Source organism: Synchiropus splendidus, chromosome 1, assembly GCF_027744825.2.
Source record: "Synchiropus splendidus isolate RoL2022-P1 chromosome 1, RoL_Sspl_1.0, whole genome shotgun sequence".
NCBI classification, from domain to species: domain Eukaryota; kingdom Metazoa; phylum Chordata; class Actinopteri; order Syngnathiformes; family Callionymidae; genus Synchiropus; species Synchiropus splendidus.
In genome coordinates this window covers 28,533,517-28,550,206 of record NC_071334.1, presented here as the reverse complement: position 1 = coordinate 28,550,206, position 16,690 = coordinate 28,533,517, and positions in this window count along the sequence as shown.

The following is a 16,690-nucleotide window of genomic DNA, read 5'->3' as shown; positions in this document are numbered from 1 at the left end:
TGAAAATTCACACATAGTGAGTATATTTCTTTAATGGTGAATTTAGGAAGGTTGTTTCTCGCTGGCTGATTTTCTGTGGAGGCAGCTGTGTCAGAGCTCTGACCACTGTAGGCCTGTCTATTTACGTTTGCCAACCTAGTAATTACCCAACATTACATATCATGTGGTCAAAGTCATTTTCAGCCACCTGACCGCTCCCACTGCAGCAATGCAGGACACTCTAAAACCCATCCACCGGATCAGAACTTGTTCATCCATTCTGCTCCGTCAGAAACAAAACAATCAAATCAAATCATCATCTAGTTAGTTTGGGGCCGGTTTTACTATTTTAGTAAAAAGCGCTGCCACCGGTTCAAGCTAATAAAGAGAAGTTCTGATTCCATAAACTTTTACGGCCGGGGTTGGCTTTATGTGGCGGGTGGAGTCGCAGTACGGTCGCAGCAAATATAGAATAACCACTTTCCTCTGAATTAAAGCCTTCTCGCCCCCCTCCAGACTAAAATGAGCACGTTGAGGTAACCCCGCCCGCCTCCTCTCACCACATCAACCACCAGGGGTTAGAAATTGCTGCTGGATCCGAGTGATCCTGGATCCAGTGATAAACAGACACAAAATGGAGGTGACTCATTCTTGTACTGGAGTCAAACATTCAAACTACTGCTGTATTACAGAGAATGATCAGTCATTTCAAACTTAACAGGTTGTTCAAATAGTTCATTTTTACTCCACTTAATTCTTTTGTAAACCGTAAATGACTTCCATGCATCAGTCCACTTGATGCAAAGTAAACTCCTTACCGTTTCACAGTTTTCAATGAACACACATTAGAAACACTTAAAAATATATATATACATATATATGTATTTCAGCACTCATTCAGATTATAGCAGTCGCCTTCTTCTGAACAGAGACAGTTTGCTACTTCACTACCAGTTCAGGGTGACATCATGTCATGTGAGTTGTCATTCAAATTGTCTTATACTCATACAGAGATAAGACATTAAGATTGCCAATAGTTCTGAGAGTTGAATTGAGAACAGGACATCTGCTATTACTCCTATAGGCCCAGATGTGATTCTTTTTTTCATTTTTCATTGCATTTAAACCAATTTATATGCACTTTCAAGGTTGCAAAATGGCCACCACACTCAAAAAGATCTGTGTAACATTGATAAAGTCACAAGGACTGAAAACAAGATAGTCTCATGTATCATCCGAGTGAGATGTTGACAAATTTAACTGAAAGCCACTTTAGATTTGTTGTCATTCTTATTGTGGAACAACATGAAGTTCATTCAAAAGGCGTTTATTGGTGTTTTAGATGTTTCTTGTGTTTCTTAGATTAGACACACAAAGTTCAGATGCTGGACAAATCGCATTAATAGCTCCTGAGTGAGGTTTGCTGCTCCAAGTCGCCTTGGTTTGACATCTGAAGTTCCAGCCGACATAGTTTACACTTCACTCAGGCCAGATATGGTGTCAACATCCACCAACCTTCTAGTGCAGACTGTCTCCTGATAGGATCGGATTAATGAGGCACCAGAGGACCAAATAGTTCACCACTACAGAGCTCACCACAGAGTGCCAAGCAATGGCTTGAACGCCTGCTATGAGCCCATCTCAAAACAGCTGCAGAGGCTTGGCAGAGGCGTCAACACTCAAACCTTTTGGTATTAGAGGATTGCAGTTGAGAAAAGCCACCAAAAACATCCTTGAGGAGGAGCCGTGGTACGCAACTTGGACACAAGCCGGGGATTGATCACTCCTGACTGGGTCCCCTGGTGAGGGTCCCGAAAAATCCTGTGACCCCCAGATGATGTGTATTGAAGTACACTGTCAAATCACAAAAGTATGCCAGAAAGATAATGCATAGACAAACAACCTCTCAAATGTATCAATTTAATATACACAGTTAAGGAGGAACCAAAGTGCCAGAACCATGGCAAGCAGAATGACAAACAAAGATCTGGAACCAGAACCTTGTAGCCTCTTGTCATAGTGCACATAGGAGTTAACCAACACTGTGCATGAGGAGAAAAAACCATGGGTGGCTCTAAATACAAATAAATAGTTGTGTGGTCGCTCAAGAAAAATAAATAGTTAAAACTAATCCAACAAACCCTCTTTAAGCCGTGTGAAGACTTTTTTTAAAAAAAGGGAATGAACTGGCTGTGTTTTTCTAAGACACCACAAAGCACATCAGACTGAGCCACGACCCCACCCGAGAAAAAAAAAAAAAGATTTTTGGGATGATGGTGAGAAGGAATGCTGCACGTGATAATCACCAGACTTTCTCTCTAAATCCAGAATCCACCTCGCTCTCGGTGTTTTTGCTGGAAAAGAGGTTATCAGTTGGATAGAGAGGTCTGTGTTTAGCACTTGTGCAGCCATTCCCTAAATTTAGAAGTCGACAGAATTCCTCAAACATGGTCTTTTGGTTGAACTCTGGGCCTCCGAGAAAACAAACAATGCCATTGTTGGTGAGGTTAGGGTTTCGGTAAACACTGGGGGTTAGGTCAGCACCTCAATGAGCAAGTGTCATCGGGGTATTTATTGTTCTGTCACCACCCTCCAAAGGTCACCACACGTGGATTTAGACCCTCAACTTACTTCCTTTCTGACACTGCAGAAATGAGTTCACCATTATCATTTTTGTACGATGGCTTATTTAAAGCAACGCCACATGTGGATGCTTGAATACGTATCTTGAATACAATCTCCCAATGACAAAGTAGCCTTAAAAAAAATCCTGGATTCAAATACCAACCTGCCACAAATGGAAATGGTGCTATCTCCCAGTGTAAAAGAATCCTTAAAAAGATTCCTGGATCTGTATCTCTGGTTGCGCCAATTATGTGTGAAGCCTCTGCTGTAACACTTTTTGAGTTTTTATATACTTACATTTTCATCATGGATATTTTGGCTATGATGTCACATTGTATAGTGTGGTGTACCTTCAATTGGTGGACTGGAAAATGTGAAAGAAAGTTGATACATGATGAAGTTATTTACAGTGGTTGATTATTGTCTATCATTAATTCAAAATTTAAATTTAAAAGTGCCAACCCTTATTTAACAGAATACAGATTTAATATTTATGATGATCAGACAAATGGCAAGATCAGAAAATAATAATGATGATGAAAACGTTTAGCTGTATTATTTAAGAAACCAACAATGTGTTTTGTCAGTTCTTTAAACTGTTTGTTAAAAAAAAATCCAGTCCTTACACGTAAAAAGAGTCTTTGTCTTTGCTGGGAAAACCCTTTGGATTCTAACTGGTGCGACTGAAGAGCCCCTTGAAAACCACTTCTTAACACAAAGGAGCAGACAAAACTTTAAAGGATTTCAGGACTGCCGTCTCAACGAACACCCACAGAGTTTGCTTCAAACCGTTGAAACATTATTCTCCCTCTCTGTGCAGTGAATGGCTTTATTCAAGTTGTAATTTTCCGAAAAGGATTCCGCTACTCTTTTAACATTTTACACTCGTGTAAGCAGCAAAACAAATACATTGCTATCTAAAATATTAGTGGTTGCAATGCCTATTTTTATGAAGAAAAATGCAATTGAGTTAGGAAGTAAGTGAACCCAAACCTTCTAATAAAAGTGAACTGGTTGAAATATTAGTGAGTAAATATGGGAGAGTAGGTTAAGATGGGGGCAGCTGACTTGCTGAGGCAGCCTCTGGTGGGAAATGTTGAAGGACAAACATGAAGGGTCCAATGCCTGAACAAAGGAGGTATTTTCTCCACGACGGTCACCAAACATGAATGATTATTGTGCTTCAAACCTGCTAATGACAGGGATCAGTTTAAGCAAAAAAGAAAGCTGAAGATGTCTCCAGAACATTCCTCGCATTTCCAAGCGAGCACGATTGCTACAGTTAAAAGGTGTGTCGTCATTAACAAGCGCCTGGGACGACATTCAGGTGTGCATGCTGTCAAACACAGAAAAGAAGAGGCTGCTGTAGAGCTCGGGACGACTGGACCCTCTGGACTGGACATCCAGTGCTGCCATGTAAACATCTGTGTGGCATTAGAATGTGCACAGCTGCTGGAAAGGCCAGGACCTTTCATTAATGGCTGCCGACAGATGACCAACAGCGACGGTTATCTGGAGGCAGAGCGCTGTCGTTGTCATACTGAATGGGTCCTGAGTCGCTGAAAGTTCATGGTGTACATGATTTAACACATTTGGATGTATCACATGACCAAGAGGAAGCAGAATGGCAGCCTTACTAGAAGCAGCACCTGAGCATCAGGCCCCAAGACATTCTACCTTACATCCTGGTGTAAAAAGAGTGGCCCCTCCTCTTCACCCTGTCATTCTGCTGGTTCTTTGGAGGCAAAGAGGCCCCTCACACAGAGCAGACATACCTCTCTTCAGTTGCCAGGAGCTGCGAGGGGGAACATAACAGCATTACTTTTATGTTGCACATTGACATGGAGTTCTTTTATTTACCTTACCTTTATTTAAAAATGTGTATTTTATTTTGATTCGTAAAATAACAGTACATGTGATTATATATATATATATATATATATATATATATATATATATATATATATATATATATATATATATATATATATATATATATAAATAACATCAAATCATCAAAATCTATATAAAAAATAAATAAAGATAATATTTTAAATTCATATATATTTTTTCTTTTATAACTTATAACTTATAATATAATGATGGTATGCTAAAGAGTGTCACCTAATTCTCAAATTTTGTAAATATTTCTCAAAATTCTGATTTATCTGCCATTACGATGGAAATGCGGTCATTTGGTTGGCTATGTGTAATGCTCTCAGTTAAGGCTTAAAAATAATATCTTTCTCAAATAAGACTGTAGAAGCAGTTCAAGTCATTTAAATATATATTTTTTTATTTTCAATGACATAAAATGATGAAAATATAATATAATATAATATAATATAATATAATATAATATAATATAATATAATATAATATAATATAATATAATATAATATAATCATGAGAGACCTTGTCTAGTAGCCGACAGTCCACAGTAGCAGATGCCGTGTGTGCAACAAAGTCCCTGAGGCTACACAGCAGTAAAGAAGGTCTTTAAAATGATTAACCAGCTTTATTAAAAAGAATTATGTATTTAACGTTCCAACAATCCTGAGGTTTGCAAAAAGTGCTCATTTAAAAGAAGTGTAAAAAATTAAACCCCAAATGAAAAGGAAAAATCTTTTCTTGTGATTTTTTTTTTTTTTGTCACATTAAAGTTCTTTACTATACCTAAGAGCTGGAAACAACGCACGACTGATGAGGTGTAAATTGACACTGCAGCCTTATTACATGATATGAAGAACTTCTCCACTTCCATTAAAAAAAAAAAAAAAGTTGTTTGTCACTGACGCCATGGTGGTAGAGACCCAAGCGAACTGCCATTCAGGATTGCACCTCATAAAGAATAATTCATGTTTGTGTTTAGACTTGCTCATCAGACTCCAACATGTAAACAGCCACAGCACTGCTGCAGCCCTTTAAACTGCCTCCCTACTGCTTTTTACGTGAAACTTAAAACAAAAGTGGCTCACTAACCTTTAATCTAAATTTTAAAGCAAGTGGCCCCTGCTTTTTTTTTTTTTTTTAATAAAGTTAGTGATTTACAGCTGTGAGAGAGTTGCACATCTACTCGGCATGGAGGACACTAACAATAGAGGAGCTGAGGAAACCAGAGAGACGGATGTCGAAATAGAGCTGCAGTGACATTTAAATGTGGCGTTAGGAGTCTTGGGTGTATATTCAAGTTGAAGTGAAACTACACAAATGAAAGACATTTTCATGATCGAGAACATGCTAAACGTCAAGTTCACGGCTATAGACAGATGTAAATGGGAATTTCAAGAAATAAAGCGCATTTCAAACCACAACAATAAAATAATAATAATATTCATCATTTTGAATAATTAATTATTAAATGAATTGTTCATTCATATGAGAGAACGTCTGCTCAAAATGATTGAACTCCGAATTTCACTAATTTATTTACAGAATATAATTACTCATTTCACTAATATTGCTTTTTTTCGAAACATAAATTTGTTATTAGGTCTTCATTAACACTTCATGTCTAGTAGTTGAACAAGTGTTAAATATCGCCCAACCTTAAATCCCTTACTTTAATTCTCTATAACAACCATAAATGTTGAAATACAAAAAAAATATATATCAGAAACCTCTCTGTTTTTACATCTTTCACATCACTCACAGTTCCCTGCTCTCCTTTCAAACATTGTGCTTGTCCAGGGCAGCCAGGGTCACAGTGACCTTCCTTTGGTCCAGGAACCAAAGGAAGGTCACCTGAAGGAATCCAGGAGCCTTTTTCAATAAAGCTGCAGCAGTCACCAACACTCTGCCGCGGTGCCTGCAGCACCAATACACTCATGCTTCCTCAACCTAAGTAGGGAGTCTTAAATCACTCTGACATCATAAGCATCTCCTGACACAAGTTTTACAGGCTAATTTACAGGCGCACACAAACAGGGCTGCAGACAGATGTACAACAAGGCCGAGCTGACGCCACCAGCTTGTTAACGCTTAAATATATTTGTCTCACATTTTCCCCTTTCACTTCTAGACCTGCTCGTTCTGATGACCTTTTCAGTTTGGTTCACACCGCAGCCCCTCGCCTCCTCTTAATTATGAACGCGGGGCAGAAATGGTCGCCGACCTCCTGCTCTGGACCATCTGCATGGCTTCTCCTAAGATTGCTTCCTGATTCTCAATAGAAAGGAAGTGTGAGGCATTACCTCTTCAAAGGCATGTGAGCCCCACCAGCACTAATCCCCAGTTAATGGCCAGAGGAGCAACGGACCCCAACAATCGCACATCCTGCAGAGGTTTCATGCTCATAACTCCTCTGGCAGCGTCTAGAAAGTCCTAATTTGAGGGTGGCCACAAGCGAAAACAAATGATCATTCAAGACGGATGAAATAGGGGTGGTCACATGACACAACTGCCATCATTCCACTTGTGAATCCAGTCTGCCACGACTTGATGCAGAATAACCCATAACAACTCAACCAGAGGCAAAAAAAAGTGAGATGCATAATGCACTAAATGACAGGTTGGTTATGACTGATCCCAAATTTGTTGGTCACCTGCTTCACATGCATGTGGAATATTTGACAACAGCTGGCCCACAATTTTATTGGGACAGGTGCAAGGTGCAATATAATAATGTTTATTGGTCTGAAGGTAAATAGCCTTCTACTGCTCAAAATGCACTCTCTCTCTCTCTCACTCACAAAACTAATGGCTAACCTTGACCAGGACTCTCACCCAAACTTAAACCCAATTGTAATGATGTTGCCATCCTCAAACTGAGGGTTGGACTTTTCGGGACTGGGAAAATGCTTCCAAAGAAGCAAAAGGTCCTCACAAGAAGGTGTGTTTCCAAGAGTAAGTCGCCCACAAGATAGATATAAGACTTACACACACGTTGTTTTTATGTTTTGTGGGGACATTTCATTGACTTTCATGCTTTCCTCAGGCTCTCACCCTAAACCTAACCATCTAAAACAAATGGCTCACCTTAACCAGAACTGAAACTTATATTCAATTATTATGTCCCCATTATTTAAGAGTTTTAATCCTTAAACTGAGGCTTAACCTTGTGACCGGCAAAAGGTTCCCACAAATAGCCCCAAATTGCAAACGGTCCCCACAGGGAGGTGTGTTTCTTAGAACGGTTTAATTTAATTTAATTTCTCATACAAATATTTTCAAGACATTAAAAGAGCTAATGTCTTGAAACATTAGGTATTTTAATGTCTAAATAAGGTGATATAAAAACTTCAATATAGCCACCATCCTGATTTATTGTGCTATATTGATTCAGTAATATGCCAAATCTATCTATCTATCTACACATATATATATATATACATATATGTATATATAGCTGTCATTTTAATGTGTTAAGTCGATTAATTAATTACACCACAATTTAATGCATTAAAAAATGTAACGCAATTAATTATGAGTATCAACGGTTCTTCATTTTGCCTCATTTAGAGATGCGTTATACTTCTATTATTCATTTTTGAATTGCTATATTGAGCTTAAGTGCCTATTTGAGACAGCCTTATTTTATTTCAGAATTTTATTTATTTAGCTGAATCCTTGTATTTCTATTACATTTTTGAAAGCAGCCTTATTTTATTTATTTAACTGTATTGCTGTATTTGTTTTACATTTTTGAATCAGGCACCTGGCCTAAGTGGTTTTCAGATGTGCATGACCTTTACTTTTGGATTTTATTTATGAAGCACAGTTCACCAATAAAAAATTGGATTTCAAATCTTCTCTTCTTACTGTATTCAATTAATTAGTCATGCACAATAAAAACATACAACACACACACATATATATATATATATATATATATATATATATATATATATATATATATATATATATATATATATATATATATATATATATATATATATATATGAATCTACTTAATATTGTTCCCCTGACAGTTTTGAATCTCCGGAAAGTTGCACGAAGTCTCAAGTAGTTACATTTTGGATAGTAAGACACAAGCTGACCACAAAAACTCAATCTTTAATGGCACTAGCCTTATGTATTGTCGTCCCCATTTATACCAAAGTTACGGTGCGGTGTTAAAAGAGCGATGTTGTGTTAACATTTGTTGGTGGGTCTACGACTTTTACTGAGCTTTCACTCAACTGTTGAAGCTTATGAGATGAATGAAGCCAAACGGTGGCTGTGCTACATGAGGTAAAGATGTGATGTCTCTAAACCAAACTAATGCCACTGTGTGTCAGCCCTGTTATAAGTGCAGTAATGAGTTGTGGCAGAGCTGATTTACTTCCTGAGACTGTGAGCAGCAGTCACAGCTCTCCCTGGTGGCCCCAGGCAAAACCAGCAGACCGTAATTGCACTCACAACCCTCCAATTTGCAGAATGATGGGAGACATTCGCCTGTCGTAGTCTGCTGACTTGTGTTGGGGACAAACACTTTGTTAAAAAAATATATATATAAAAGGAAAAGAAAGAAGAAGGTGCAGGTCCATAAAGTCTTGCGCTGCATGTTTGTGGTTAAACCGACAGGAAGATAATCTCTCACTAATAGACCCAAGTCTTGTCGCTCCTATTAACGCTTTGACGGCTGAAAGTCAAATATTGACTCCGATACAAGCACAATTAATTGGGATTAATTTAATGAAACACGGATGTCTGGGTGGCGCACGTGTACAACAGATGCTGCAGAGCCTTGGGGAGAAACCAGCACTTGTCATCATCGCTCTGCTGTTTTAACCTGATTTAGAGAACAATAATTCACACTTGATATGAGAACTGCCATTGACTGTTGTGGAGATTACTCAGTGGGCAGCAACATTCCCTAGTATATTGAATAAAGAAATAAATGACACAGACAACATGTACTTGCTCCCACACACAGTGCCTTCTGGCATGTCCCTTCAGCGGTTGCTATAAGTCAACCTCCTCTGCCTTCACCTGTCTCGATCAGCCTCCCTAGCAGTGGAAATAACATTACAATACACAATACATTATCGATACATTGCATACAGTTACGTAAATGTGTTATGCACAACTGTGTGTCAGGTTGTGTGAGTGATGGACCTTTATGTTGAGTGTTACTGCCAGTCTGAATTGAAATCAGATCAGGAAAAACGGTGTCGAAAATATTACGTTGAAAGGATGCAAAATGATTGTTTTTTTACACAAGAAATGTTCCCACAAAGCAAAATGACCCCAGAAGTAAATGTGTTTCTTGTTGGTGGTCATCGACAAATTGAGGCTTAACCTTGCGGGGTTTCACAAAAGGGCCCAAGAAACACCTGAGGGCCCCAAATGGAGGTGTTTTCCTCAAAATGGGACCTCACTAGGATAGATATACTTGAACACACGCATACTAAGGCCCTCATTTACACCTACACTGAGTCTGACATTATTTCCCAACGTGTATGTAAGTGATTCGTATTGAATCTATTTTAAGTGCAATTCCCACAATCGTTCAGCTGGTGGCAGTAACATCATGAAGCTGTAAAATAATCACCATAAACACGGTTCTATATTTAGTTTAATGAATTCAGGATGTTGTTTGGAGACGGTCACTGAAATGTAAAACAGTCCAACACATCTGTTCTCAAAACACAGGATGAGAATAATCATAGGAAGGAAAAGACATCCAGAATGTGAATATGAATATCAGAAAAAAAACCACTAAGGCCGATTGGTTCATCACCAACGTAGTTTATATATATATATATATATATATATATATATATATATATATATATATATATATATATATATATATATATATATATATATATATATATAATTAAAAAAGCATAATGAAAAAATACAATGAAATGAAATAAATAAATACATTTGAATTAAAATATCTGAGGTATAAATTTGAGAAATAAAAATAATGCATATATAATATAATTTCTTGGAAAAAAAGGTCATTTATAAATAAATTAATAAATTAATAAAATGCCTGTAACACTGTGTAATATGGAGGTTTTACTTCTCATCATTCACTGTCTCAGCACTACTAATGTAGCCAGACAAAGTGGCTCATCACATTGCCATTTTAAATATTTAAAACTCTTAAACGGAAATCATCAACATTCTGCAGCTCCTAGCTGAGGAGGAAATGGCCTCACTTTTGGCTAATTCATAATTCAGTGCGGGGGAGAGTTTGCTTGGTTTCCCTGCCCAGTGAAATGGGGCGTCCAGTGTGAGGCCATTAACCTGTTTCAGGTGTCCTCTCCTCAGACGCAGGATAATGTCTCCCAGCCAAGTGTGAAGCAGAAGAGGGAGAAGTCATTCACACAGATTTTCATTGGGGAAAACTTCATTTTAGGACATTAGAGCTATGAAAAGTTAATATTGCTCCTAATTGGGAGAGAATCCCTCAATATGTGAGAGGATTTCCACTCAGCTGCCCGACGAGCCGCAGGAGAGGAGTGTCTCCCACCTTCCATTTGCTGCAAATCCCCGTCTTCATCTGCGAGTGCTGCATTTGGGCTCAGTCGAACGACATTCTCCACAAATGCAATTAAAGACAGAATCAGCGACCAATAAGAATGTACACATGATTATAAATACTTAATTTGTTTTAAAAAAATATGTGAACATATTTTGAATTTTTGTCATTTTTAGAAAATGAAAATGTATATATAATGAAAATGTATATATATATATATATATATATATATATATATATATATATATATATATATATATATATATATATATATATATATATATATATATATATATATATATATATATATATATATATATATATATATATATATATGTGAGCATATTTTGTATTTTGCGGGGGCCGCGGTCTTATTTGGAATTTTTGTCATTTTTAGAATATATATATATATATATATATATATATATATATATATATATATATATATATATATATATATATGCTTCAAGACCCTATATATGCAGACATATATATATTTTGATATATATATATATACACACACACACACACACACATATACACATGATAATACATCAGAATTCAGTTGTAATTTTAGATGGAGAAAACAACAGTTTCTCCACAAATCACTACGTGGAGGCGGTACAGTATTTCTGCTCTGTTTGTATGTTTATCTGCAGAAAAAGACTCTAAATCGGACATGGGTTAGAAGGTTCTAAAGACTCCCCATTCATTTGTATTACTTCTGGAGAGCTGTCAGTCATGTGACTGGCTCCACAACAAAACAAGCACAAGTCAAAATTTACATTTACCAAGGTTTTCATGGTTCATCCTTCGCTGGTGCTGTTTGCCTTTTCTGAGCGCCTCCCATGCATGTGTTACTGGATCTCTTGTTGTTTTAGTTTTCTGACGCTCGCAAAATTGAAACAATACTGGGTCAGAAAACCATAATGTGCATGGAGTACCTTTAAGGCTAACCAAGAAAAAGGCATCTGTATTTCAATGCTGTAATACAGTATATATACAGGTCTGAATTACAACTATTGCTTAAAATTATTGCTTAATGTAAAACTATTTAAAAAATTAATCTAGATCTGTCTGCATTGCAATTCTATCTAGTTGATCTGGCCTGTTTTGTATTATTCCTTATTTTTGTTTTCATCTGCATTCATGTGCTGTTTTTATTCATATTTATTTTCCCATATTTACCCCTAATATTTTGTAATTTAAACCTAAATTGCTCTTCTTTGGTAAGCTGTTTATACACAAACCATCCTCAAGGATTGCTGGCAATGTAACTCCAAACTCGCAAATGAAATAAATATTTCTATCATGGTCAAAGGTGACGGGCTATGCCTCTATTTTAGAATCACCTTTACAGAAGGGACTCACAAATTGTCACAAATAGCAATGACAGAAGGCGAAATTCTGGTTTTATCCCTGTCCCAAATCACCTCTTAGAAAAAGAGTTTGTGCCTCCAATGTTTTACTTGAATGAGTGACACATAGATGCTAATATTTCTCCGTTCTATCATCTCCCCCACTTTATCTCTTAACTCCTGCATGAATCTCAATAATGTCTGCACGCTGCTCCACTGGACTCGGACCCGGCCATAACTCCTGATGTTTATCGATCCTTCAGCCTCGGCTGGATTTATTTCCAGCAGTCTATACAAATCTGTTTCTGTGCAGCCTTTTGTACCAGAGGGGGTTAATGTATTATACAAAGTGTTTCCCCCAAATCCATCAGTCAATTCTTGGCGCTCTCCAGAGCATTCATCATTTTGACAGTTGCAGATAAGGCAATTATTTTCCTCCAGCAACTACAAAATGTAGACAAGTGCTTCTGTGACAGTGTGTCTGTGTGCGGGGGAACACAAATATTAGTGCAGCAGTCACTGATGTGCTTGCTATAGAATGTGAAAGCCTCTGTAACACAAAGGAAACAGATGTTATGGGCATTGGTCTGTACTGTACTAATGCACCGCTGCAGTTTACACTTCAGACTTGTCTGGAGGTTGAGGCCTTGTTTCCTGCTGCTGCTGCTGCTGGTGTCACTGTCTGCTCTGCCAGGATTGTTTTTGGGAACAAAGCTGTGATGTTTCAGTTGTTTTTCTCCAGGCGGATTGTGCACTAATGGAGCTCTTACGTTAAAACAGGCAGGACAATGCAACTAAAAGACGCACAGCGAGATGATCAGAAACTGGGTTTTATTGACTGGGAAACTGCAGTTTTTGTGTGGTGACCAATGTGCAGTGGTCAGTGCTTATCAAAGGTGACGCGGCTGTAACGCCAAAGTCTTTCATGAATGGCTGGTGAGCACAAGAGAAATAGGTGAAGGAAAGTGGAGGGGGCTGTTCAGTCACACCACACATACGTCACATGACCATTCTTGAACCCTTCTGCGGAGGTCAGTGGTAAGAGAGGTCACAGACAAGCATTATCATTTCATAATTCGTGAGCTCAGAGCAGGCTGGTCAGGCCTCGGCCCTCCGCCATGAGCCTCCCGCCAAGTACGCCGGACCGCCGTTGATAAGAGCTGACCAAATGCATGGAGCGAGATCATCAATTATGGCTCCATGTGGAAGTGACAGACAGGCATGTGGTCATCGTGTTGTATCAAGATCTAAGGCAGGCAGCTCCTTGAAAACACCATAAAGAAGCAAATTTATCTGCTCTTCTCTGTTCAGGATTTGAACATTGGCTTTAATCCTTTTAAAGGCACTTCCATTTGTGAAGCCTCTGGGTGTTGACCTGACTAAAGTGTGTTAAAATAGTAGAGCAACATCATCGTCACTAAGCACAAAATGTATTGCAATACCATTTCTAGTCCTATGGGGGCAGCAGAAGACCTCTACTTGGCCAAAGCTCTTTCTCGTACTTTTTCATTTGACTGAGAAGTTTCCATTTTGGAACAGAAGGTTTAATACAACTTTCTGCGTATCCATCTCTATATGAAAGTATATTTCAATAAAAACATGACTAATGTTAAGTAATGAATATGTGGGCAGAACGTGAATTATAATCGTCTAATCATATTTATGATGTCATGTATATTCAGTCAACTTAACTGAAGTAAATGCTTTAAAATAGCATTGTTGTTCTCTTTGCATGTCAGAAAAGACTATAAGGCTGGCAACAATTTTAATAAACGCTCTTAAATGTGGCGTGATCCCAGAATCAAAGAGCCGCCTTGTTCTTCCGTCGCTGTCAACACATTTTAATGATTGTCCAGCCGAACTGTACCTCCCTAAAACTTTCCCACAACAAAGTGTTTGATAGTTTAACCATTAACTTGCACTTAATTCGGTAGGGCATAGAATTACATGGGAGTTTTGGGAAAAGGTCATTTTGCGGCCTCTTTGCTCCGGATGGAGGTGAAATATGGTGACGAATCCTCAACAATTGAGGTGAAAAAAAGGGAAAGCCGACACTTTGTAAGTCATCTATAGCATAAACAAACAAACACAAAAAACATGTCTGATAAAAAAAATTCTCAGCAAAATTGCTTCAGATCAGGTTTGTCAGGCTCACGGAAATATATTTTTTAAAGATGAAAGTGATGTACTAATAATAATTGATGCAATGCTACTCAAAAAAAACAGCAACTTAAATTCAGGTACAAACACTAAATGATTTACCATGTAACACAATTATGAGCGGAATTATGACTTTCATCATGATCATCAAAATGAATGTACCAAATAAATCCTTAATATTTAAATAGAATTAAAACCCACCGACAGCAGTAGAAAAATAAAGGGGAAAGAAAGAGTTTTTTTTATTTTTATTTTTACACTTTTGGATTAAAAATGTAAATAAAGTGAGTTTGATATGGCTAAATACCAAAAGCTAAATAAAACTACAACTACATTTCATATACAGAGATTCATGATGTCCTCATGAGGGTTGGACAGACCCACAAAAGGACCAGAAGAGGTTCCCAGACCATGCTTTGCCACACCTGTGCTAGAAGTCTTTAAAGATATTATTTTTAAATCTCCAACGCTGTAGACAATGATTTACTATTGACGCCTGGAAGAGGCATGTCTGAGATCTGAGATCTTTCTTATAGCAACAACTATTGACAAACTTTTTTTTTCAATGAGCTACTTTAAATATGTTTCTTCTGCTGCACGTCTCTTTAATTCCACCTCATGAATGATGAACAGAAAATAGATGTAGTCAAAATTAAGCAGCTGACAGTTGAAACGGCTTCCACAACATCAGTGGACACTGTTACTGGGGGTTTCATCATTTAATGTTATATAACGTGACTGGTCGATCTGCGGCATAGTTTTGATGATGTAAATTTTGCTGGGATGGTGAAACATTTGAATAAATCCAAAACTGATTCTAATTCACTTTGAAATCTCAAGTGGAGTGATGGATGTGAGAGTGTTAAAGAGACGTAAAAGTCCTATTCTTTCATCTTATTAGCCCAAAACATTATTTCTTATTAGCTTCAAATGCTTTGTCTGAACCTGTGTTGTCACACTTACAGTGCAAAGTACTCTGAATTAACAGTAATATTCTAATATGAAATGCTGTCATCGTTCTATGAAGCCTTCAAAATGCACTATGACGCACTATAAATGTAGTCGTAATGTATTATAGATTGGTAACCTCCACGGAAGTCAACAATGGTTGCATCGCTTAAACATGGAGAAAACACAGTGCCATTTAAAATCAGTATTGCCCACAGTTAACACTTTATGTATAGACCTTATATAGACATAAAAAATGCAATAATCACTAGGTAATTTCAAATTGAATATATCTATATTTTTTCTTTTTTCTCGTATGCTCACAAAGTTGTGTGTTTTCCTCTCACCATGTGTACTTCACCAAACCTTTTTCATGTTCTTACAGTGAGACAAATGTATGGCACTGACAGAAACAGAAAATGACCTAGATTCTTTCAAAACAACACGCCACTTTAATGCGATCGCACAACTACAACTCATCTGTGTCTCCATGGCTTTCTGTTTAACTGCATTCACGACTAGCACCTCTCCAATCCAAATGAAAAAAAAGAAGGTATTTTTGTATTGCCACTTACTAAACATGCAGATGTCCATTCATATATTTAAGGGTGCGTGATTTAAATATGAATCATATAAAAACATTTTGGATGTGTACACATCACCTTTTATTAAATTACCAATAGTGAACTCAAACACTCTCAAAGCGAATCATGAGGAACCATAACTTCAAACTCAAATTTCTAGATTACAGATAAAAGAAACGCTGCATCTGATGTGTATGAATTGTTTGCTATCGTATATCCGAGGGGTTAAGCGTCATTTTTTGGCACGCAGAAGTGAGCTGCTGCGACTGTAAATCACAGGATGAAAGAAGGCCAGGGCCTTTATGGGCTGTTCCACCCAGATATCGACTGAACATCTCAGCGGTGGGCTGGATTCTAAATCCAATTTTGTCAAGAGATATATAGGGTGTGTCGTTTCGGCTTGGTATTTAACCAACCTGAATTATTTTTTTCTTTAGGATGTCATGCACACACAAACGTCCTCTACATACACTAACACATATACATCATGAATTCTGAACATTTAAATCTTACAATAACTATTGCATTAAACTCACCCCGTCTGGTGTGGGACAGTCCAGTCCGTGTGCTCCTCTGCTTGAGTAATGAGTGAGCAGGTT